This window comes from Equus przewalskii, chromosome 22, assembly GCF_037783145.1.
Source record: "Equus przewalskii isolate Varuska chromosome 22, EquPr2, whole genome shotgun sequence".
Classification (NCBI taxonomy): domain Eukaryota; kingdom Metazoa; phylum Chordata; class Mammalia; order Perissodactyla; family Equidae; genus Equus; species Equus przewalskii.
In genome coordinates this window covers 4480630-4503778 of record NC_091852.1, presented here as the reverse complement: position 1 = coordinate 4503778, position 23149 = coordinate 4480630, and the positions used below count along the sequence as shown (strand labels likewise).

The following is a 23149-nucleotide window of genomic DNA, read 5'->3' as shown; positions in this document are numbered from 1 at the left end:
CCAAATTCAGAGACACTAAGGATGCCCGGCTGCAGACGCCAGGGCCTGTTCTCTAATAACGGAGATTTTTTTTCTTACTTTCCCTAATCAATACCAAACTCAAAAAAACAAAACAGAAAACTGCTACAAACTTCGTGAAGATTTAACAAAACACAATTTTTTTTATTTAAGACTAAAGACAACACCCTCAGGTAAACACAGTGTTGGACATTTCAGAAGCTTCTCTCCTATCTGCCTGGTAACAAACATGGACAGTGGCCACTAGGCTGTTTATTTAACAACTAACTGCAAAGCCTTTTTCATACAGGTTACACTCACTGAGGCAAATCTGCTCTCGGTGCACACATCTTCAGAAAACTGCCATACTTGTGCTCTAGATTCTAGAAAACCTTCTGGGGCCCACAAACCCAGGAGTCCCATCCAAAGAGCTGAGGTGTTGGCCAGTTTCCAAGAGGCAACCTAAGTGACTTGGGAAAGTCAACTTATAGCAAACTCTGGTCTGAAAAATAGAGGAAGCATTGGGATCCTGAAAATCATGCTAAATATAACCCACTTAGACTATTAACCAGCCAGTGTCCTATTAATCAATACCTTGAGTCACTCTGAAGCTTGACTCCTATCCAGGCTGCCCCTCCACTGTCACCATTTTCAATGGTTCTGCTATAAATATGTTTGTCTGTGGGGTCTATTAAATAGGAAAATATAGAAATATACTTTTAAACAGTTGATTGATAGAATAGCTGAAAAACAATGGACTGGGAGTCTGAATATTTAGAACTCAGCTCTGCCTGTACTGGGGGACAGGGAGCAATTTTGGCCACGCCCCTTGGACCTCCTGGGTCTCTATTTCTTATCGGCAAAATGAAGGGTTTGAATTCGATGAGAAAGAAAATCCAAGCTCCATCCAGCTTTTCAAGGCTGTGATTCTAGACACTGTTTCTTTAGGAGAAATGGGATCTGCCGACAGTGTTATTATCCATGCACTGATCCATTTAACATTTACTGAGCACCCTCGACAGAGCAAACACTGTGTAAGGGACATCAAAATGTCACCATGCATGAACAGACAAGCCTGCCCGGCCTCTGCCACAGCTCAGATCCTCATCTCTACACTTCCCTTCATCTTGGTTTCATTGGCCCCAGATTCAATGTCCCAGGAGCCAGTGTCGCCAGGCCAAGCTTAGGTCATGGGCTTGTCCCCAGGCTCTGGAACAAGACAGATCAAGAAAGAATCTGGCCTCTGTTGATGTTCATGGTGGCAGGTAACAGGGGTGGCTGTCACCAGGAATTGCCCACCCACCAAGATGATGCATGATAGCGAATGGCTCCAACGGGAAGTCAGGAGACTCAAAGGAAGAGGAGCATTTGAAGACCAGACGGCACATGTCCCCAGGTCTGCCTCCCTGAGCTCTCTGGCACACCATGCAAATGTGTGAGTGCAGGTGTGCATCCTGGAGAAAGAGAGGAACCACAAGCTTCCTCTGGTTCTCTGAGGATTCTGACCTAGGCGGAGAGAAGCAGAATCCTAGGGGTCTCTCACACTAGTGGACAGATCGCTTTCCACTTCATTTTTCATAAAGTTCTCACATGAGACGCAACCTTGAAGAAGCTACTAAAGGATCTGGGAGTACAGATTGGGATCGCCTTTCTGGCTCTATCTCACTCTCAGTATATCGTCACCACCACGTTCTCAAAGAGGCCAGCGGAGAAAATGTTTAGGACGATATTCGGGACAAGGGTACCCGTCAGCGCCTAGGTCAAGGGACGCATGGAGAACTTCCCACTGTGTTGTGGGTGAACATCACTGGCTGTGCTGGCCCACGTCAGCAGTGGATTTGGGCTTCCCCGGGTCCTAATCCCTTCCTAGCACTAGAAATCCTGTTTCCACCACCGCCCTGTGCTCCATCTCCTCTCACTGACTAAGCAATCAGTGTAATTGGAAGGTCACCATAAAAGTACCTTTGACATCTGCTCAGACCTCAAGCAATTACATCTAGGATTTGTACAGAAATGCAAAGGACCGAGAATAGCCAAAAAAAATCTGAAAAATATGTCAAAAATTATCAAACTGTACTTCTGAAATACGTGTAGCTTATTTTATTTCAATTATATCTCGGTAAGACTTTTTTTTAACGAGGGGAAACACCAGCTGGATACCATGAACATTCCAGACACAGGTCTGTGCAAAGGCTCAGTCAAGAGACCATTCGTGACCATGCCCCTCCCAAACCCCACCCACTCCAGAGGTAAGCACGATCCTGCGCTTTATGGGTATCATTTCCCTGTCATTTTAAAAAATATGTTTACTACATATACAGTTTCATTCTGTCCGTTTTTTACCTTTATATTCAACATATGCTTCTGTGACTTGCTGTCCTTGTTCTCCAGTTTGTTAGTAACATTCATGCATGTTCATGTGTGTGGTAGTAGTACATTCATTTTCACTGCCGTCTAGTATTCCAAACTGCTTTCATTCACTCTACTTTTAATGGACATTTGTATTCTTTCCAGTGTCTCACTGTTTCAAACATTGCTACTGTGAGTGCAGGCAAGAATTTCTCCTGGGTACAGACTCAGTCAAAGACTGCCCAGTCATGGCATATGTGCATCTTCCCCTTTATTAAATAACTTAAAATTCTTTTCCAAGTACTGGTATCAATTTACCCTCTCTCTAGCAGTACATAAGCGCTCTGGTTGTTTTACATCCTCAACTACATTTAATATGTTCAGACTTTCTAAATGTTACCAATCTGGGGTATGTAAAATGGCATTAGGAGCTGGTCTTTAATTTGCATTTCCAAAGATTACTTCTTTGCATGTCAGTCCTCCCCACCAGCTATTCAGATCCTGAAAGGCAGGAAGCATGCATAATACGTGCCGGCTCCAGCACATAGCACTTTCTAGCACACAGGACCCATGACTGTCAGTGGAGTGAATACACGATGCTAGTTCCTGGGCTTCCCAATCCACAAGGCTCAGAAGGGAAGAAAATAGGAGGCCACGATGTGGGAGAGAGAACAGCAGCGAAGGTTGGTGGGTCCCCTCTCTTGCTAAGTTAAATCTCCCAGCCCATGAGGGGAAGAGGCTGCAGGGGGACAGAATCACAGAGCCAGAGCGGGAGGGGGGAACCTTGCCTTGTTTCGTTTTTCTTGTTAAATTCTCTGTTGCATGCATCGTGACCACTTAGGACACCAAGTAGCGTTAAAAGTGGAGGGGAAACTATGCAACCTTGCCATCTCTCTCTGCTTCAGAGCCATTCGCACACAGAAGCAAAGTAAGGGTTGCAGGTTCCTCTGCCACCTCCACCAACTTCCTCGTCTCAGGGCAACTGATTTGATGTCTGCCTCCGGTTCTCAGACAGAGGCCAAAGATGGGCCCTTCCACAAGGCGGGTGGTGAGCCGGGTGAATGCTGAGTGAGTCCATGGCCGAAAAGTGCCGTCAGCGGCTGGTGCTGCAGACAGGCTGCATCGTCAGGCCCGGTCCCCTTCGTCCTCCTCAGCCACCGGGGGCGCGTTCCTGGCAGCTGCCTCTTTGCAGAAATCTGCACCAAAATTAAACCCATCACACTGTCAGCGCCATTGCGGGGCTGCTCCGGGGACAGCCCATGTCATGACAACCGATGATAGAAATGCTGCTCTCCAGGCTTCACGGGGAGCGGCTGTTTCCTTTTTTAAATCCCTTCTAAAAGAAGCCTGAGCAAGGCGCCCGCTGCGCCAGGCAGTGGGGACACTGAGGCACGCGGGCGGGCTGGGGACCTGATGGGGTGGCGCTTGCTCGAGGATTAAGGAAGCAGGGGGCAAGGGGGCAGGATTCCCAAAAGAACAGCCTTGGGCGGCAGGGAGGGAGGAAAAGGAGGAGGTGAGCAGGAGCTCCGCCTTTCCCGGGGTCCTTCCCTCCTCAAACCCGCCCAGCCCCGCCGCTGTCAGTCCAGCGCCCTGGCCGTGGGTTGAAGTCAGTCCCGCATCCTCAGGAAGGCAGGGGGCCCACCAACGTGAGGGTCTTCGTCCCAAAACAACTCCAAAGCCTCCAAAATCCTGGAGTTTCCCTCCTGCAACCCTTCCGAGGGCAGGGCACTGACAGCGCGGGGCCGGGGCCGGGGCCGGGGCCTGGGCGGGGGCTGCGGGGCGAGGGTCTCCTGCCTCCCCTCCAGCAGGCTGCGACTCAGGACTGCTCAGCACCCAAAAACCCGGGGGGAAACAACGTTGGCTGAATCCCTGCTGCTTCCCCGTCTTCCGGGAAACACACACACACACACACACACACACACGGAGTATAGCGCTTGTGATGAGAAAATGGCCCGAGACACAGACTCAGCACGTTCACATTCAGCATCTGAGCATGGAAGTGCAAGGAATCGTAGTGTCTGTCTCTCCCTTTCCCCTCAATTTAGAGATGAGGAAACTGAAGCCCAGAGAAGTGAAGTGATCTTTCTAAAAGTGCACAGCCTGGAGGTGACAAATAAGGGAAGGGATCCCAGAATCCTTTGCTTCCATCTTTAGGGGCTGAGTTTGACCAAAGGAACAACAAAAAGGAATTGGAAATCCTTTCTCTAGAGAAACACAGAAAACACCGAAGCACTGAACAGAACCACCTCGGAGGAGAGGTTTATCTGAGGTGATTGTGGAAATGAGGAAAGATCAGAGGGCACGCATTTTAGAAACAGATTAAAAACAATTTATTCAGGCAGCATTACCTGGCTGAAAACAGGCTGAGAGTGAGTGTTGAGGGGGTCTTCGCAACATGCCAACGTCAAGTACGGCTGAGACTGCGGGCTTCAGGGAGGCAGAGGCGCAGAAAACCCTGCGCAGCTCGCTGCTGGTGGCTGACCTTCCGGCAAGAGATTCCGCCGCAGCCCAGCATGTGTTTATCAACAGGCAGGTTCTGAGCCAGCTCTGGGGCTTCCTGCGGACATGGAAGACACTCCGGAAGAGCAACGTGGTCGGGATGAAGGCAGCAAACTACCTGTTCCTCTGAGCACACATCATCCCCCAGGCTCTGTGCTAAGAGCCAGTGTCAGTTCCGTATTTACCCCTCACATGGTAGCATGTGTCGTGTCCCATGGTAGTCCCATCGTCTTCGTCTCCACAGAGGAGCAACCTGAGGCACTGAGCGCTTACATAACGTTTTCCGGTCATGCAGCCACTAAGTGTCAGAGCCAGCTTGAGTGCAGGAGTCTGTCCCAGATCATGCTTTGAATCCTGCTGGTGGCCTGGATGGGGGTCAAGAGATGAGCACTCCAGACCTGCCTCTGCGTGGGCAGGTGAACTCATTCCGGGTGTCCTCGATAACTTTCCAGGAGATGAACATTCTGGGCTGGCTCTGCCACAGGTGTGTGACTTTGGGCATGTGTGCTGTAAGGGGTTGATTCAGCAGCCTGGGCTGCCCAAACCTGGCACCTGCTAAAGGTCCTCAGAACTGGCCCTTGCCCAGCTCCTGGGAGATAACCTCTGAGCTGCTGGAACGTCCTGCTTGATAAGAGTAGCTCTGTACACCTGTGGCCTCGGCCTCACCAGACAGTTTATGCTGACAATGTGATCGTTGGTGGGCCGCAGTCTATCAGTGTGACCCCTGGGGGCGGGCTGGAGACTGAGTAACTAGGGTCCATCATGCAGGCTGCGTGCCTACGTGACGGACTCCCCATGAAAGCCCTGGACGCCAGGGCTCAGTGAGCCTGCCTGGTGAACAGGACTTGGTACATGTTGTCAGGCCCTGAAGCTGGGCCAATTAAGTCCTGTCCGTTGACACACAGGCATGCAACAACTTAAAGCTCACACCTGGTTCTTCCTGGACTCTGCCTTATGAGCCTTTTTCTTTTGCTGATTTTAATCTGTATCCTTTCACTGTAATAAACTGTGAGTATAACAGTTTTTCTGAGTCCTTCTAGCAATTTTCAGGCCAGAGTGTGGACTTAGCAACCCCTAACACACAAGTCAACTCACCCCACTGGCCCTGAGAGCTTCATATGTCCAATGAGGGAGCTGACCTCCAGCCGCAGGCGATTTCCAAGCGTTCTTCTGCTCTGTCTTAGACCGTACGTCACAATTCTCTTTTGTTCTAGTTCCGTGCATCCTGTTTGCAGTCTTGTCTGCACTAGAGATGTCTATTACCTGCTATTACCCCCAAACGAACGAACCTTTGCCGGCAGAGAAGGGTGTCATCAGGTCTCCAAAAATGTGTGTCTCAAAGCCCCAGGGCCCATTCTCACCTCTTTCCCTAGTAATGGAACCTTCTTTCCTTTAGTAATGGAACCTAGTCACCTGAAATAAAGAATAAATTTCCCAGGGGCCAGCCCTGTGGCCGAGTGGTTACGTTTATGCCCTCCACTTCCGCAGCCTGTGGGTTCGCCAGTTCGGATCCTGGGCACAGACCTAGCACCACTCATCAGGTCACGCTGAGGCTGTGTCCCACACAGCAGAACCAGAAGGACCTACAACTAGAATATACAACTGTGTACTGGGGGGCTTCAGGGAGAAGAAAAAAAAAAGGAAGATTGGCAACAGATGTTAGCTCAGGTGGAACCTTTAAAAAAAAAAGAAACAAAAAGAAAAGAATAAATTTCCTAGCTGGTATGAATTGAATGTTTGCGTCCTCTCAAATTCATATGTTGAAACCCTACCCCTTAAGGTGATGGTATACTGAGGTACCATCTTTAGGAAGTAGCTAGGAATAGATGAGGGTGGAACCCTCATGAATGAGATTAATGACCTTGTAAGAGTCATGAGGGAGATGGCCTCCTTTCTGCGCTCTTCTCCATGTGAGGACACAGCCAGAAGTCATCCGGAAGATGGTGCTCTCCAGAACTCGACCGTGCCAGCACCCTGATCTCGGACTTCCACCTTCTGTTGTTTATAAGCCCCTGACTCTGTGCATTTTGTTACAGCAGCCTGAACAAAGACACCAGCCTTCCTCACAGCTAGACATGGCCATGTGACTGAGTGTGTGAGCAGAAGTGCAGTGTGCAACTGCAGGACACGCCTTAAGAGACAAGTGCGCTCCCTTCCCATCCCTGCCTCCCTGTACCTGAAATGCAAGCTCGAATGGTAACGGGGAGTCTGGATGACTTCTCTGTCCACCAGGAGGAAGCCACGTTCTAAGGGTGCCAGAACAGGAGTGAGGGAGCATGGCTCCCTGGGGATTTCATGAAGACATCTGTCAGCCATGAACTGTCTCCTCCATATTTTTTTTTTCATGAGAAACCAATAGCATCCATCTTGTTTAAGCCATTATTATTTTGGATTTTCTGCCACACGCAGCTGAGCCGTCTCTAACCAATCTGAGCCCATCTACTGCCTGTACAAGAAGCAACGATGATTCACTTAGAAGCACTCTATTCAGAATCCTATCTTCTCCTGTTTCCCACAAATCAAATTACCAAGAGATCAACTGGATTTTTCAAGTCCCTCAAAATGTTCTTTTTAGATGTTTTTGGTATTAAATAGTAACAGAATTTAAATAGCATCAACAAAACACACAGATGGGACTGTGACGATAAGTTTCATAAACATACGAGGAGAAGGACCTCACCGGAGCGCACGGATCAGCAGAGATGGGAGAACAGGCTGATCTCGTCCATTTGCTTCTAGCTGACTATGGTCTCATTACAGGCAGCCATCTCTTCACATTCAGGGCATCTTCTCTGTTCATAGGGAAAGTCATAATCAAACAGTTTGGGGTCTTAAAGGACTGGGAAGCTCAATATTCTTGTTTCCTGAACACCCGTTGTCTCTAGACTCTGAGCTGCTTGAAAACAGAAGATGAAGTTGTGTCTCCTTTGCGGTTTGTATCCCTCGTGCCAAGCACAGCGCCGGGCGCAGAACACCCCCCACGTCAGAGGCCTGGCTTCGAACCCCAGCGCTGTCAGCTACGCAGGTGGTACGAACCCAGGGACGGAGCCTGAGCCCGTGCAAACATTCTCCTTTCTGTAACCGTTTATTGAGCCCTTAACATGCGTCAGCACTGTGCCAAACACTTCACTTGCATCTCCTGTAACCTTCACAACAACCCCAGGAAGTAGGTACGATTATTATCCCCGATTTACAAATGAAGTAAATGGGCCACAAAGAAATAAATATCTTGCCCAAAGTTATTCAGCGTTCTGACTCTCGAGTCCACGCACTTAACCCCACTCCACCACAGGGGGAAGGCAACACCAAAGACCATATAAAAGGTTAAGAAAATAATTAGTGTAAAGTGAGGGGGCAAGATGTTGCTAATTAGTCTTAACAAAATCATTTGGATCTTGGTCTGGCCCAGCCGGAGTTCCGGGTCCGCGTTGGCAATGAGACTCACAGGACACAGACAAGCCTTAGCCAACATGTCTACTGAGCTTCAGGGAAGGACACAGAACTAGAGACACAGCAGGAGAAGCCTCTTCAGCTCATCAGGAGGCCCAGCAGCCCCCCAAGGGCACCGCTTCTTTTACCCCCTCGCCCACACGGGACACACATGGCTGCCAACGATGAGAGTCAAGGTGAGCAGGGGTCACCTTGACACAGAGCAACACAGAGCACCTTGGTTCCCACCCTCATCCTGCAGGTCCAGGTGTGAATGCCAGCTCACAGCTCCCCTGCCCAGGCGAAGTCTCCCGGATCAGATCAGGGGTTTCACGGGTGTGATAGTCATTTGTCTTACCTCTGCAGTTTCCGAAGAACAATACTGTGAGAAGACTGTCTCTGAGGCCGCCCAGCCTGATGCCAACTCTTGACTCTCAGTTATCACGCTAAGAGAGAAGACCATTCAAGGAGCCACATTGTACCATGGAAATTCCACATCAGTAAGAACTGGGCTGAAAGTGACAGAAAAAAATCTCAACTAATGTTTGCTTAAACACACAGGGGTTTATTTTTCACACAGTAGAAGTCCAGGAACTCAGGCCCAAGCTGGTGCTGCTGCCCAGAGGTGCATCCTCAGGGTGCTGGCTTCCAACCACGCTTGGTGCCTTGTGGTTGCCATAGAGATGCTGCTCCTCCTCGCCTCCCACCCACAGGACAGGCAGAAAGAAGAAGAAGGCGGGAAGGAGGAAGGGGCAGAACCTGTAACAGGAAGCAATGGCTTCCTCCCAAATACCCAGCTGACATCCTCTCACATCTCCTTGGCCCCAGCTCTATCACATAGCCCCCATTAGCTGCAAGAGAATCTGGGAAAGTGAGTGACCCAGCTAGGCACAGAGCTGCTCCAAACAACATGGGATTGTTTTCATAAGGAAGAAGGAAAGAGTGGATAGTAACTGGGTAGATAATCAGCAGTTTCTCTCACCTAGAAAATCATTTTTCAAACCCACCAGGCCTCACAGAATCTTAGGCAGCCCGCTCCGTGTGCACAGGCCTCTTCCCAGTGAGCCAAGCTCCCTCGCCAGGCCTCAGCCTCTGCCCCCCAGACCTGCCAAACCAACGCAGGTCTCTGTCCTCAGCACAGCCCCCATTCCCTCCATAGCGTCAGCCTTTAGGGAAACCACCAAGGAATTTATATCCCAGGCCTCATTTTTAGAGCTTCAGCGAGGGCTTGAGTTTTACAACTGGAGTCTGGAAAGAATGCTCAAGAGCACAGCAATTTTCTGACTGAGTGGGGGCCACCGTTCCCTCCCGCCGCTTCCCGGGTTTGCTCAGTTTTCTGGTTTTGCCAGCCAGATGCTGGCCCCTAAGCCATGCTTCAAAGACACAGTGGCTGCCATGACCTAGATATTTCTTGGAGCATCTTGAAGCTTTTCTGCAGAGTCGACGTTAACCTCGTCTCCTCAAGGCTGTCTTAGTAGTGAAATCTCACATCGATGTAAACTATTATGAACTCAATAAAAAATAATAATTTAAAAAAAAGCTGTCTGAGTAAGTAGTGTGCTCCTTGATATAGGAGACAGCCAAGAGGCCGACGACCACTTCTGAACGGCGGCAGAGTGCGCGTGCCTCAGAGCAGGGCTGGACGTGCCTTCTGACTCCAAAGTCAATGATTTGGATCTTTGTGGTTTGCTTCAGTTTCCCTCTTAAAACAGCATCAAGCAGAAGTCGTGGGGCTCCCAACAAAGGGAAGGATGAGTCACAGAGCTGAAAAATTGGGTTAAGGGAAGTTTGGTGGTAAACTTGTCTTGCAGTTGGCTGGGATGAACTTCTAGATGTTTCTCCTGGGCACCAATTTAGAAGTCTTTTTAAAAACCTCCTGAGAAGAGGTGCCTTGCAGCAACTTCATGATGGTGATAGGGAGGGAGCTGGGGTGCCTCTCGAGGATTCCCCAAACCAGCTCAGCTTTCGGAAGTTACGGGTTGAAGGCACAGGAAAACATAGCCACTATTGTTAATTATAAAACTAACAACATAAGACCAACCTCTCCCCTCCTTCGGGGGCAGCCTCTGGGAATAGGGAGAGAAAACATTATTGAAGGCAAAAGAACACAGCCCTAGTGTGAAATTAAAATCGTAATCCTCGGGTTTTGGAGCCTAAAAGTTCTGTGAGGAAGGTACGCAAACTCCTAACATGCTCGAAATATAGTCCTTCTCATGTGCTTCCAGATCCTAGTGTGCTCTAAATCAAATCAAACCTGCTTCTACATAAGTGAGTCTGAAATCACAGGGAATATTTGGCAAAGGTAGATAAATAGAACTTTTTGCTACTGGAGGAATATTTCGAAAATAACAACCCACATGTGGTGGAATGATTACAAAAATGGCCTCAATTATTCACCACTCCCCTATGCACAGCCTTTATCATGTGACTCTGCAGCTCCTCCTATCAAGAGGTGGAGTCTATATCTCCACCCCAGAATCTGGGCCAGGGCCTTTGGCCAATGGAATGTGGCAGAAGTGACGGTGTATCAATTCCCAATCTAGACCTCAAGAGACCTTGCTCATTTCCACTCTCTTTCAGGACATTACCACTGCCCTGCACACAAGGCCAGGCTAGCCTGTTAGAGGGTAAGAGCTCTCACGGACAAGAGCCGATTTGCTCCAGTCAAGGCCGTCCTAGATGAGCCTCCAGCCAGCCTACCTCCAAACACGTGAGAAGAACCAGCCGAGCTCGGCAGAGCTGCCCGCCTGCCCCAGAGCTGACGTCGCAAGCGTGAAGTCCGTGCAGGAGCTGAAGAAACCAGAGACTTTTGGACAATAATAAATGCTTGTTGTTCTAAGCCAGGGTCAGCAAACTTAGTCCATAAAGGGCCAGATAGTATATATTTTAGGCTTTATAGGCTCCATATGGTCTCTGTTGCATATTCTTTTTTGTTTTTTAAACACTTCAAAAATATAAAACCGTTCTTAGCTTGTGAGTCCTACAAAAACACCCTGTGAGCCAGCTTTGGCCGATGGGCCAGAGTTTGCCAACTCTCATTTTAAGCCACCGAGCTTTGGGATGGCTTGTCACATGGTGAGAGCTAACCAGTTATACCACACAGTTTCTGTTTGCTCTTGTGTCTTGTCCCCTTGTAGACAGACACTAACCCATAACGGTCGTTGCCTCCAGGACAAAGAAGTTGGCTGCTATTGGAACCAAAAAGGCCTTTGATCAACTTTGAGTCTCAAAGCTGATTTTCTCATTTCCTTTAATAAAACAATAGCCTGAAAGCCAGTCTTTATGACAAGAAAGACTTTCAAATTCAGGGATTAACGGCCAAGATTATGGGATTCCAGAGGAGAGTGCCAGCGTGTGATCCCGAAAAGTCGGATAAGACAGTCTCACCTCAGTGGAAACTACTGCTGGAGCAGAAAGAGCTGTCATCCTGCAGCAGAAGCCAGCAAGGAGCCAGGGTCTGCCCGTTCCTCTGTGAGCATGAAGTCATGCAAACCCAATCCTCTACGCCTCCAGACACCACCTATGGAGATAGAAAGAAAAGAAAGAGGAAATAAGAAAGACCAAGCATTTGTCCGAGAGATGCCTACAGAGAATGAACAGACCGTTTAAATCACTGGATTAGACGAGTTTACTAGATTAGACGAAATTTAATTTTGCTTTGCAACTCAGTGGGTTGGAAACTTAAAAGGAATATAGATCAGTTTTAGGAAACAATATATGTCTGTTATGAGTTGAATTATGTCCCCAAAAAGATATATTGGAATCCTAACCCCGAGTCCTGTGAATGTGACCTTATTTGGAAATTGGGTCTTTGCAGATGTAATCAAATTAAGATAAGGTCATTAGGGTGGGCCCTAATCCAATATGAGTGGTGTTCTTACGACAAGAGGAGAAGATATACATACAGGAGAAGAAGGCCTGTGACGGGCAGGCAGAGACTGAAATTATGCACCTGCAAACCGAGGAAGGCCAATGATTGCTGACCACGCCAGAAGCTAAGAGAAAGGTGTGGAACAGATTCCCCCCAGGGCCCGGGGAAGGCCTGGGGCCAAGCACGGCCCTGCTGACACCTTTATGTCAGACTTCCAGGCCCCAGATCTCTGAGCGAATACATTTCTCTTGTTTTAACCACCTAGTTTCCCACTTTGCTACAGCAGTGGTAGGAAACTAACATAAAGTCTGTTTCTTTTTAAAGAAAGTAACTGCGTCTCCTAATTAATATCTGTAAGTATTTCAACACTGGTTTTCTTAAGTCCCACTTCTGAAATTCAAAGTAGTCCTTGAGGGTGCCCCAAAGCTGCCAGCTGGAGTACTGCCCTCCCCACAGAGTGGATCAGGATGAACGTGCAGACTCAGGCAGAGGGCGGCGCAGTCTCCGGAGACTTCTGTTTGGTTTAGGTTTTGGTTTTCAGGGGAAAAGGCTCATAAAATAGGGGGGTTTTCCAAGAAGCGTTTACCTTTTCAGGGCTCTAACTTTGGTGTGCATTAAAATCATCGAGAGAACAAACACTTCTGAACCCCATTCTCAGAGATTCTGAATCGCTAGTCTAGAGAATGAAATCCAAGAAGCTGAATCTTTACCAAGCACCTTCTAGCGATTCCAGCGAAGCAAATAGAAAAATCCTTTCCGGGAAGCAGCCATGGAGGGGCCCCAAATTCAAAGTTGGCAGGAAGCGCCCGCTCACACCCTGCCCACCGGGGAAGCTGTCCCAGGGCAGGGACTGGCTAAATCGGGCGGAGCTGGGGCACAGTGGTGCTTCTCACCCCGGGCCTTCCTCGGGGAGGTGATGAGCAGGGATGAAGCAGCCTCACCCCTGCCCCTCTCTCACTCTTCCCAAAGTAGGACCCTGGGCAAGACTCTGGGAGAAAGGCGCCCCCTGGTGGCCATGTTTAGTTTTCCAGCTACCTAGCAAGGGGCGTCCAGCCAGCAGCTAAACGCCCCTCACGTAAATGGATGGCACTATATCACTAGCGCAGGGCAATGGAGCAGCTTATTGTGATCTTGACTCATATGGCCGTATATATGAAAGCGGAACATCCACAGGAAATGGCAACCACATTTTATGGCTCTTAAATTTCATGCCAGAAGAGAAAATCACTACAGGGCTCTAAAAAGCTGAAGCCAGGGTTTTATTTTTTCAAACCCATTTCAGAAAAAAAGCAAGATAAAACTATAGAACACAGGGTTGAGCTGGGGAGGAGTCAAGCCGTTTGCGAAAACAATTTCTTACGTGATTTTAAGAGGGAAAACATTTGAGCAACATAAATCAAAAGAGATTCAGAATTTTTAAATGCATTTGATTTTTAAAAGCAGCCAATCTCTATTACAAATAAATTGTGTTTTCTCCTTCCTACTCCATCCCACTGATTAAATTACAAAATAGTAAAACAATGAAGCTCAGAATTCAGCCCCTGTGCCCCAGCTCCTATCATTTGCGAGCATCTGTGTATTTGTGATAAAATCAGTCCATCGTTTCACTGAACAGCTCCTCTGTGTCAGGCCCTCCACATGGGTCATCTCTAACCATCCAAACAACCCTGTAAGGTAGAGGTTACTAGTCACACTTTCCGGATGAACAGCTGACAGTCAGAGGAGTACGATAAGCTCACTAGCTCTAAGAGACGGAGCCGGGATTAGGACTCGGGGTTTCCTGACTCCAGAGCTCAGGGACGATCTTCTCTGCTACTCACTTCCATGAAGAACTCGGAAGGTGTCTTGAACCTCCCTTCTCCACAATAAAAATACTGCCTGGAACGGGGATTAACATTAAATGGGCATGAGGTATTTCACTGGCGTAATGAAAATGTGCTAAAACTGGATTGTGGTGATGGTTGTAGAACTCAGTAAACTTACTCAAAATCATTGAATTGTACACTCAAAAATGGGCAAAGTTTATGATATGTACGTTATCCCTCAATAAAGGACATAAAAATACAATGTAAAAAAAGAGTAATATTTTGAAACCAAAAATATAATAACAATAATCTGATATAACAGTCTAAGGGAAATAGATTTGTTTCCCCATAAACTTGGGAATAAAATTAAGGGGAAAATCAACGGCGAGCTAATTGCCTGCATCAGAGCAGGCCTGGGGCTTTATCAGGAAGAGAGACTTTGGCACTTCAGCCTCCCTCTGCGGCTGAATTCCTCTCCTCAGTGATAACCACTTTCCCACCATACGGGAAATATGTGGCTCCTTATTTTTCCCTTCCTACCAAAACCTGTTTGCTGCCCTTCTGTTTATACTAATGTGCAAATGACTGATTTACTCTTAAAAGGCCTCCCTTCTGAAGGAAATACGTAATTTTAAAACTCCAAATATTCAATCATCCCCTCTCTGCTGCAGAACACAAGAGAACATTCTACTTGGATGTCCAAGTTACTTCAAAGTCAAGAAGCCAAATCTAAACCCATCGCTGTCACATCTCCAGCTGCCGCACTGGTCAGGGTGCCTCCCCACTCTGCCTTGTCTAACTCGGCATCTCAGCCACGATTCTCTGGCCCCTGCTCCATCTGCTGACATAGGTCTCAGCCACTCATAAAGTCCTCCCACTCTAAGGACTTCTGGGAAACCCCAGGGATCACATCCTATCAGTTCTTGAATCATTTGCAGCTGTCAGATGGCATCTGCCATTTTTATCTTCTGCTGCTGCTGCAGCCCCTCCATCAGACAGACCCCGTCCTTGGGACACAAGCACCATTTTGCTATGACTGTCACTCCCAACGTGCTGTCCCTTTGCCAGCCAGTGCTCTGCTCCTGAGGGACACTACCCGGGACCTCCGTGGGCACCTGGAGGGCAGGACCTGTGGTGTTCTGGGCTGAAGCAGGTGAGTTCTTCCTCCCCTCGCACGTGCTACACTGTTAGGAAGGTCCCAGATCAGTCTTGTCTTCTCCCCACACGCCAAGTAAGGCAATGCAGAATTAAATCCAGCAATGTTATCTGAACAAGATCTTCTCCCAGCAAGGACTACCCAACACACTGCCTTCCTTTAATAAATAGAAATATCACCAAAAGGCCATTTTTAATCTTGCTGGACAAACCATCCAAGCACTTTGCAGTATGTTACCCAGAGCAACATCCCGCAGGAGCTGGCTTTACAGCTCAACCTGCGGAGGCCTGTCTCCCTCCAGTGAAGCCTCAAATTACCCCGCTGCCAGAGGCCGGAGAAATCAACCCAACGTTGCTTTAGGTACCGAGCCAGGCAGGGATCAGCACAGCAGAGGACGCTGCAAAGCTCCTGACCAGCGGGGTGTTGTCTAGGAAGCCGAGAGCAAAGCTGCAAGGGTCTGCCCCAAAGACAGCAGACAACTGGGTCGATTCAAAAGGAATCCAGTGTACTAGCGGCTGGGAAGCTGCACCCCTCGGTGCTCCCGATGTATTAGGGGGTTTGCCTTTGGTTTTCTCTCCCCTGACTTTAATCCTGGGCAACTCTCTGAGTCTTGCTTTTTCAGTAGATTATTCTTCTAGCAGCACTTTAAAAAATCAGCCTCAATTTTTCCTTTGTCAAAGGAAGCAACAAGGTCTGGTGCACTTAGTCTCCCGGGGCTCTAGAGGCTGGCGGGGTCGTCGCGCCCTGCCCGGGGCCTCCGAGGCCGCGCCCACCACCCGGCTCCCAGGCATGCTTTCATCCCGGGCTTCCCGGCCCCCGTTCTGCACCCTATTAATCGCTCCTTTCTGTGCGGACAGCGTTTGCCACGTATTTTCTAAACAGCTTCACGCTTTAGTTTCAGCTACTATTTGGGGAAGGAAACCAGGTGAGGTCTTTGGGATGACCCGCCACGTCTTAGGAAATAGAAAGAAAGCGTGACCCCCATGCAGTGCGGTTTAGCCAGGATCCCCCCATCGGGACAGCGGGTCACACAGCTGAACCCGGAGCACTTCCCGGCCCGGACGTTCGAAGCCGACAGCCGCGACCCGAGGCGCGCGGGGCAGCGCAGACGCCGGCCGCCCGCGAGGAGGCCTGGAGCCGCCCGGCCGCTGTCCCGTCCTTGCAGACGGCGACGGTCCACCCGCGGAGGTCAGAGCAGACAGGAAACATAAGGGAACCGGAAGTGACCGCTAAGCTAGGGGGGTTGATTCTAGAAAACCAGGAGTTTGGAAAAATGAAGGCGGGTCGGAGGAGGCTTCTGGAAGAGGTGAGAGTTGAGCTGGGGCCTGAATGACCACGATTAAAAGGGGCGGCGGGGAACGGAAAGCATTTTCTTTAGGCAGCGGGTGAGCAATTATGGAAGGGAGGAAGGAAGAGGGGGATAGAATCAGTCAGGGGCCAGGAAGGAAAAAGCGAGCTCGCGAGCAGGGCGGGATAAGCGCGCATCTGCAGAGGGGACGGCGGGGCGGGCGAGGTCTCCTCGGGCGGCCACAGCGGGGCGCTCTGGAGGGGCCGCCTGCAGCACTGGGCCTGCGAAAGGGCCGCAGCTGCGCCCAACAGAGAGCCCGCAGGGAAGGCCCAGGCTGATCAGCTGCCACCAGGTTCCAACCTTGTGCTACCACCTGGTACTGGCTAAGACCAAGCAGGCATCGGAGAACCCGCTGCTGACTCCATAGGCGAGCAGCAGACGCCTGCGTGGAGAAGGGCAGAGAGGGGATCTGGAGAGGCCACGGGGAGACAGCCAGCAGACAAACCCCCGGAGGCGGTGGGCGAAAGTCCTGTGGCAGCTCAGGTCGGACACGGAGGGCATTCAGGCTAAATGCAGTAGAGGAGGCCCCCTGAACAGGTAAACTGCCGGGGGTCCTCTAGTCTCCCGAGTTTCTGCTGAAGTATTTCAAGTGAGCCCCCAAAACTCCAGACACTTGCTAACATATCAGCCATGTTTTTTTTATTTCCCTCGTCTGAAACGATCCTGTACCGTTTCTCTACAGTATCGTCTGCGCCCCGGGGAGTTTCCTGCGAACTTGTCTCGTTTGTCACTGTTCCCCCAGCACGGAGAACAGTGCCTGCTGGGGTCCCCACCTGCTGAAATCTAGGCAGGGATCCCTCACGGAGGAAAACAAAACACACAAGCCCAAGACACAAGTTGTGCTAAAAGCAACCTCCGATCTATGGAGCTGAGGAGCAGGGCAAGACGTGGGAGGGAGAAAGGGGAAAACTTTCCTGTCACGTGTTCTGCCGTGCTCACAGCTGATGGCCACAAAGTATGAGAGTTAGAGCTCTATGCCACCTCCCAAGAGCCTTCTCTGCCCTCACTTAATGGAGAGCTGGAGAGCTGCCCATCTGGGGGCCCGGGCATCACCTTCGAGAGCCGCCCATCCTGGGGCCTGGGCATCGCCTTCGTGGCCCGTCTTCTCTGCGGAAGCACCTGGGGCAGTTACAGATCTCAGAGGCCTTTCCGGTTGGAGGGTCCCCAGCCATACATGGATTTATGCTGCACCCAGTTCCTGGTGGAGGAAGGTCTGTTCTGACATCAAACAGTCCGTCAGCATCTCTGTTCCAGAAACTGCTGGCATGATGAGTGGGCTGCACAAAGGTAGCGGGTAAGGCTGAGCTCATCCCTAATTATACGGATTTACGATTAGGCAGCAAGTTTATTTTGGAACACTGCAATAACAAGACGCACAGCCCGGCGAGGATGAGGGGGCGGAGTTCTAGCTTGGCCTTTAGAATATAATGGCTTGTCATTGCCATGGAAACCAGCTCCCTGGGAGTTCGCAGGCACCTTATTCTATAATTATAAGAGATCTGATAAGGGCTGGGGGGGGGGGGATGTTGGTGTGTGTGTGTGTGTGTGTGTTTTCTTTATAAATTGTATTCCGAGGCGGAAAATAGAAGAACCTGGAGAACAAAGGCTGTTATTAGCCACCATCTGCTAAGAGGCGGCTGCACTTCAGCTGCCTGGAGAGGCTGTTCCTGCAAGCTCTGCAGACGTGCCCGGAGGGCCAGGGGTCTCACAGGACTGGCGCGGGGAGGGGAGGCTGTGGCGGCAGACGAGGTGGGGGCGTGGCTTCAGGCCCCAATGGTTCTTGAGATGGACTAACACACCGTCTGAGGGCAGGCTGCTCGTGGCCCGCACTCCAGGGGAATCTGCAGGGTCTCCTCCTTTCCTCTTCCCACCCACCCTCGTTCCTAGATTTCCAGGCCAGGTGGAATCATAGCCGTCCCAACCACGGGACTTGGGCTTGAGCAAATTTCTTCAGCTTTCTGAATCTCCCTTCTTCTGCAGTTAAAGATCACTATGGGACTAAACGAAGTAATGAAGACGAAGGGAAAGTTTGGCAAACTTTATGTTTGTTGCACACACTGGACTTTCTAAAGAACTGAATCAAACTTGCTTTGGGAGAAAATCACCCTTCATTTAAAAGTCGAACCCCCTATTTTCCAACTGAATTGATTTTGTCAGCAATTCCACAGTACCTATGAGAACAGGAATGCCCTGTTATAACAATAATAATAAAAATACCTTCCATTTATGTATCATTTTATAGCTTAAAAGTGTTTTCACCATATTTGATTGTGGTGGTATGTTGCCCTAATGGAGTGAGCACTCTGCCTGATTCCTTTAAAAGGAAGCCGGGCAGTTTGGAAAGCTTCTTTTCTAAAAGGCCGTTCCTCTTAAAATTGGGTCGTGCTCATTAAAAGCTGAAGCCCAGCAGCATCGAGAATGGCTGTGTATGTTAAGGGCTCTGAGTCAATAAAATCACTGGGAGCTGTTTTCTAAAGCTATTCAAACTCTAAAGTGTTCATCCAATTGCCCGCTAAAAGCAGGAAATGAGGGAGAATAGAGAACGCTTTGTTCTATCCATGACCCTGGTCAGCCTGTTGTCCCCAATTAATACTCTTTAAAAAACAGAGACCTATTTTGGGGGAAATATCACTATTACATTGTTCCTCTACTATGTACAACTCCCGTGGATGGCCTGTCACTTCTCAAAGCAGGAGGAGACCGCTGTGCTCGTTGCCCAGCCATCAGTTAGGATTACATATGGTTGGTTCCAAGTAACAGAATCCCAAATGAACAGTAGCTAAGATGAAATGACAATGTATCTATCTCTCAACTAAAACTCCAGGGGTAGACCCCTCAGGGCTGCTCACCGAGTTCTCAGCGCCCCAGCTCACCGCTCTGCCATCTCCATGGCCTGGCCTCACCCTCACAGTCCCCCAGGGCTGCTAGAGCACTGGCTGTCACAGCCACATTCTAGAAAGCTAGATGGAGAAGGGACAAGGAACAGGGAGATAGAAAGTGCAAGCTGCCTGCCTTTTAGAGAAGGTTCTAGAATCTTCCATACAACAGTTCTGGTCACATCCCATCAGCCAGAACTTAGTCATACGACCAACAAGGGATGGTGGAAAATGAAGTCTTTATGCTGGGCAACCAGGTTCCCGGATGAAGGTCAGGGGTTCTAGAAGCAGGGATGGTGCACAGTAGGAGACAACCAGCAGTTTCCACCCATGTCTTTCACACCTTGACTCTGTTTCCACATCCTTTTTTCCAGGTGACACACTTGAGGTCATCCTCAACTACAGGGAGCCAGGAAGTTTCCGTACATCCTAAGCTGACCTGAGGCCCTTGTGCTAAGTTACCCAGCAAACGCCATCTGTGCTCGTGGATGCACAGCCGCGCCATGCGAGTGAAGCAGTGGTTGGAGCTTCAGTCCTCCCCTCTGGAGCTCAGCTTCTTCTATGGTTCTCCTCTTAATTTCTCCTAAGAAGACACCACACCCTCAGAGCCCATGGCTGACAACAGTCAGAAAACCGACCCAACCTGGCCTAAGCCAAAACAGGGACTTAGGAGAAAGATGGTGGGTTATCTCATAGATGTCTAAGACAGGAGAATGTGTCCGGGCCTCCAGGGGACTAGAATCACGCCCTGCAAAGCTGTGCAGGCTCTCATTCTCTCTCTGCCTGTGTATCTTTCTTGCTGATGGCCTGCTTTTTCCACGGAGGGGACAATGGAGCTGCCAACAGCTTCTGAGCTTCCCATCTGACAGCTTCAGCCACTTAAGAGAGAGAGCAAGCAGATGTTCTCTCTGCTTCAAAGTCAGGAAACACCCAGAAAGAGATTCATTGGCCCAGCTTAGGCGCTGACCCAAGGATAATCAGATGTGTCCAGGTGGGCAGGGCCAGCAGAACCACCATGTGGGAGGGCAGGAGAAGGGCAGCTCCTGCAAACAGGCCAGACAGGGTAAACCAATAGGTATCCATGGCAACAGTCATTCTCCAAGTTCCAATGATTGGTTTTCACAACAGGTCAAAATTCTCTGGGAAACAGCCACAGAGCCATTATCACTGAGTGCCCACTCATGTGGCTCTGCCCACCTGGCTTCCAGAGCCCCAAGGCACCCTTGACCTGCTCATGTCCCCTGAAGAAATAGGCTCTCTGCCACAGCTCCAAGGGCAGACATGCGAGCCCTTCAGGCCTCGCCCGGGTAAGGGCGCACCTCCACATCAGCAGGACATCAAACACCCAGGAAGGTATCAGGCTAGATTATTTTGTCCCTCGCCATAAAGTCTAAAACAGACACAGGAAAGAGGCCACTAGAAAAGTGAGCCCAAATACAGTCACATCCTCGCAGAAGTAGTCCCTGGGCACGAACACATCTCAGGATGAGTAAGAAACCCTCTGCATTTCCACACCACTCACCAACTAAGAATCATGGAAAGTAGGTCAAATTAATCACTCATGAAAATTTTAAAAAATGTATTCCCTGCCAGGAAAGATTGAGCCAGTGGCTACTGTCCCGATGTATTGCATTAAATGGCCAGCCGAAGGCACGCTGGCCAGGATCGTTCCAGAGCTTTCTCAGCCTCTTCTGTACACTTAGGATCTGATCTCCCATCGTTTTTCTTCAGCTCTTCTCAAGAGCAATAAAAACAAAAAGCCTAAACATATCAATTCAGTCACAAGCATTCATTATGAAGCCATTTTCATAGCTGTGGCTAGAATGTCCCGCTTTCCCGTAAGTGGCTCCCTGTAGAAGAACCTTGCTGCCATTCTTCGCAGCCACCTCACTGACCACAGAGTGGCCGGAGAGAGAGAGGCCACTGCGCAGGCGCTCACTCGGCACTCAGGGACTCGGAGCCGCGCAGGCCACCTCCCCAGGCCGCGCTGGTGGGCTTCGGGAGCCACGCTAAGGCCTCCTTCTCCTTCACTGAGAGGGTCATGGCACTTAGCACGGAGGAAATAACACTGAGAGAAGTTCAGGGTTCAAGCCACAGCTCCACCACTTGCTCTGAAACCTGAAGTCGTGTAACCTTTCTCATCCCTGCTGACGGCCAAAATAGAATCATACCTAACTGGAGGGCTCAATGTGGGTATAGGAAAGTATTTTGAAATTGTAGGTTTTTAGCTGCAGCTAAAATGAAGTGTGTTGAATTCTCTGGCATCGTAAACACAGGCATTAAAGAAACGGCTGTTGAAATGAACAAATGCACACGAGTAGACCTATGCAAAGAGACGAAAGCTTTCATGGGCTTTCCAATTGCTCAAGAGAGAAAAACTGCAGCTTGCCCATCAGAAACGGGGCCGGGGCAGACCCCAACTCCATCTTCTTTGTTCTCGTTCTGGAGAAGCTGCCTCATTGAGCTTCTGCAAGGGTCCAGCTCTCTCCATTTATGAATTACACGAGCATTTTTTTGTTTAAAAAAAATGAACGCATGATACTAAAAATCCCTTTTTCACTTTGGGTCAGTGCTTCCTACTCCTAACATAAGTTCTCAAAATAAAAATCCATTTCACTTCAACTTTTTTTTTTTTTTAAGATTGGCACCTGAGCTAACAACTGTTGCCAATCTTTTTTTCTTTTCTGCCTTTTTCTCCCCAAACCTCCCCAGTATATAGTTGTCTATTTTAGTTGTGGGTCCCTCTAGTTGTGGCATGTGGGACACGGCCTCAACGTGGCCTGATGAGCAGTGCCATGTCTGCACCCAGGATCCGAACCGGCAAAACCCTGGGCCGCCGAAGTGGAGCGTGTGAACTTAACCACTCGGCCACAGGGCCGGCCCTGCACTTCAATTTTTAAAAATCTGTTTTATCTGCCTGGTCTCTGGCCTTTGAAATCAACCTGACTTATCTTTGAGCCAAGGACACACAGCACACAGGCTGGCTGCAGACACCCCCGTTCACCTACGGTAAACACTCTGAACTTCACCTCTTCGTCCTTCACCTACTTTCTCCTCAGAATCTCATCTCCACCTGTTAGTGGTCTCCTGGTTCATCAATTCCAACTTCGATCTTGCCGCTGGACTTTGAGACTTGCTTATTCAGAAAACATTTATGGAGTGCCTGCTGTGTACCAGGCTGTTTGTTCACAGTGAATGAAGTCATCGAAAGCCCCTGGCCCCTGCTCATAGTGTTGTTGACTCCTGATTCCTCATGTTAGAATCTTGGTTTTATCTAATAGGTTCTGACTCATCTGGACCTGGTACAGTTTAGCCCCTTGGGCCTCAAATGTCAGTTCCATCATCAAGAAAAAGAGAATCTGAAAATAAATGCCACATGGAATTTCCTAGAACTCATAAATTTCCTAGAACTCAGACTCAATAAATCCCAATAAACTATAATGGGGCACAAAAAATATAGGCATTTCAGTTCCCACAGGCTCCTTCCATGGACTCTTGCTAGAAAATGGTCAAGATAACCTCAGCTCCTTTTGGTCTTCTCCTCTAGACCAACACACCGGGCTGGTCTCTTCCTCTGCAATTATCTTGCATGTGTCCATTACGTCCCAAAGGACTGTTCTCTCTCTGGAACCATTTAGAAGTTTAGGGAAGAGAAATAAAACGAAGTACCTTCCTTAACACAGGAATTTCAAGTAATTGAAACACCAAATTGACTTGTGTTAAATTTCTGGCAATTTTGATGCTCTATTTCTGTCCCTGAACAATAGTTTGGCATTAAAAAAATAAAGAGCTGTATTTCCAGTACCAGTTTGAAAATTA

At 49.2% G+C, this 23149-nt stretch overlaps 2 long non-coding RNA genes across 2 annotated transcripts in view; one reads left to right on the top strand and one right to left on the bottom strand.

Moving 5' to 3' along the window:
• Window positions 1-17645, bottom strand: part of LOC139078506 (uncharacterized) — a 23350-nt gene extending 5705 nt beyond the window's left edge. Inside the window, exons 1-3 of the long non-coding RNA XR_011531497.1 lie at window positions 17508-17645; window positions 11662-11794; window positions 8633-8786 (exon numbers count right to left, since the gene is read on the bottom strand). This is a non-coding gene — a long non-coding RNA (uncharacterized lncRNA). The remainder of the gene's footprint in view (window positions 1-8632; window positions 8787-11661; window positions 11795-17507) is intronic.
• On the top strand, window positions 16174-23149 carry LOC139078507 (uncharacterized). Its single transcript, XR_011531499.1, has 3 exons — window positions 16174-16412; window positions 17137-17748; window positions 19705-23149. It is a non-coding gene; the product is annotated as an uncharacterized lncRNA (long non-coding RNA).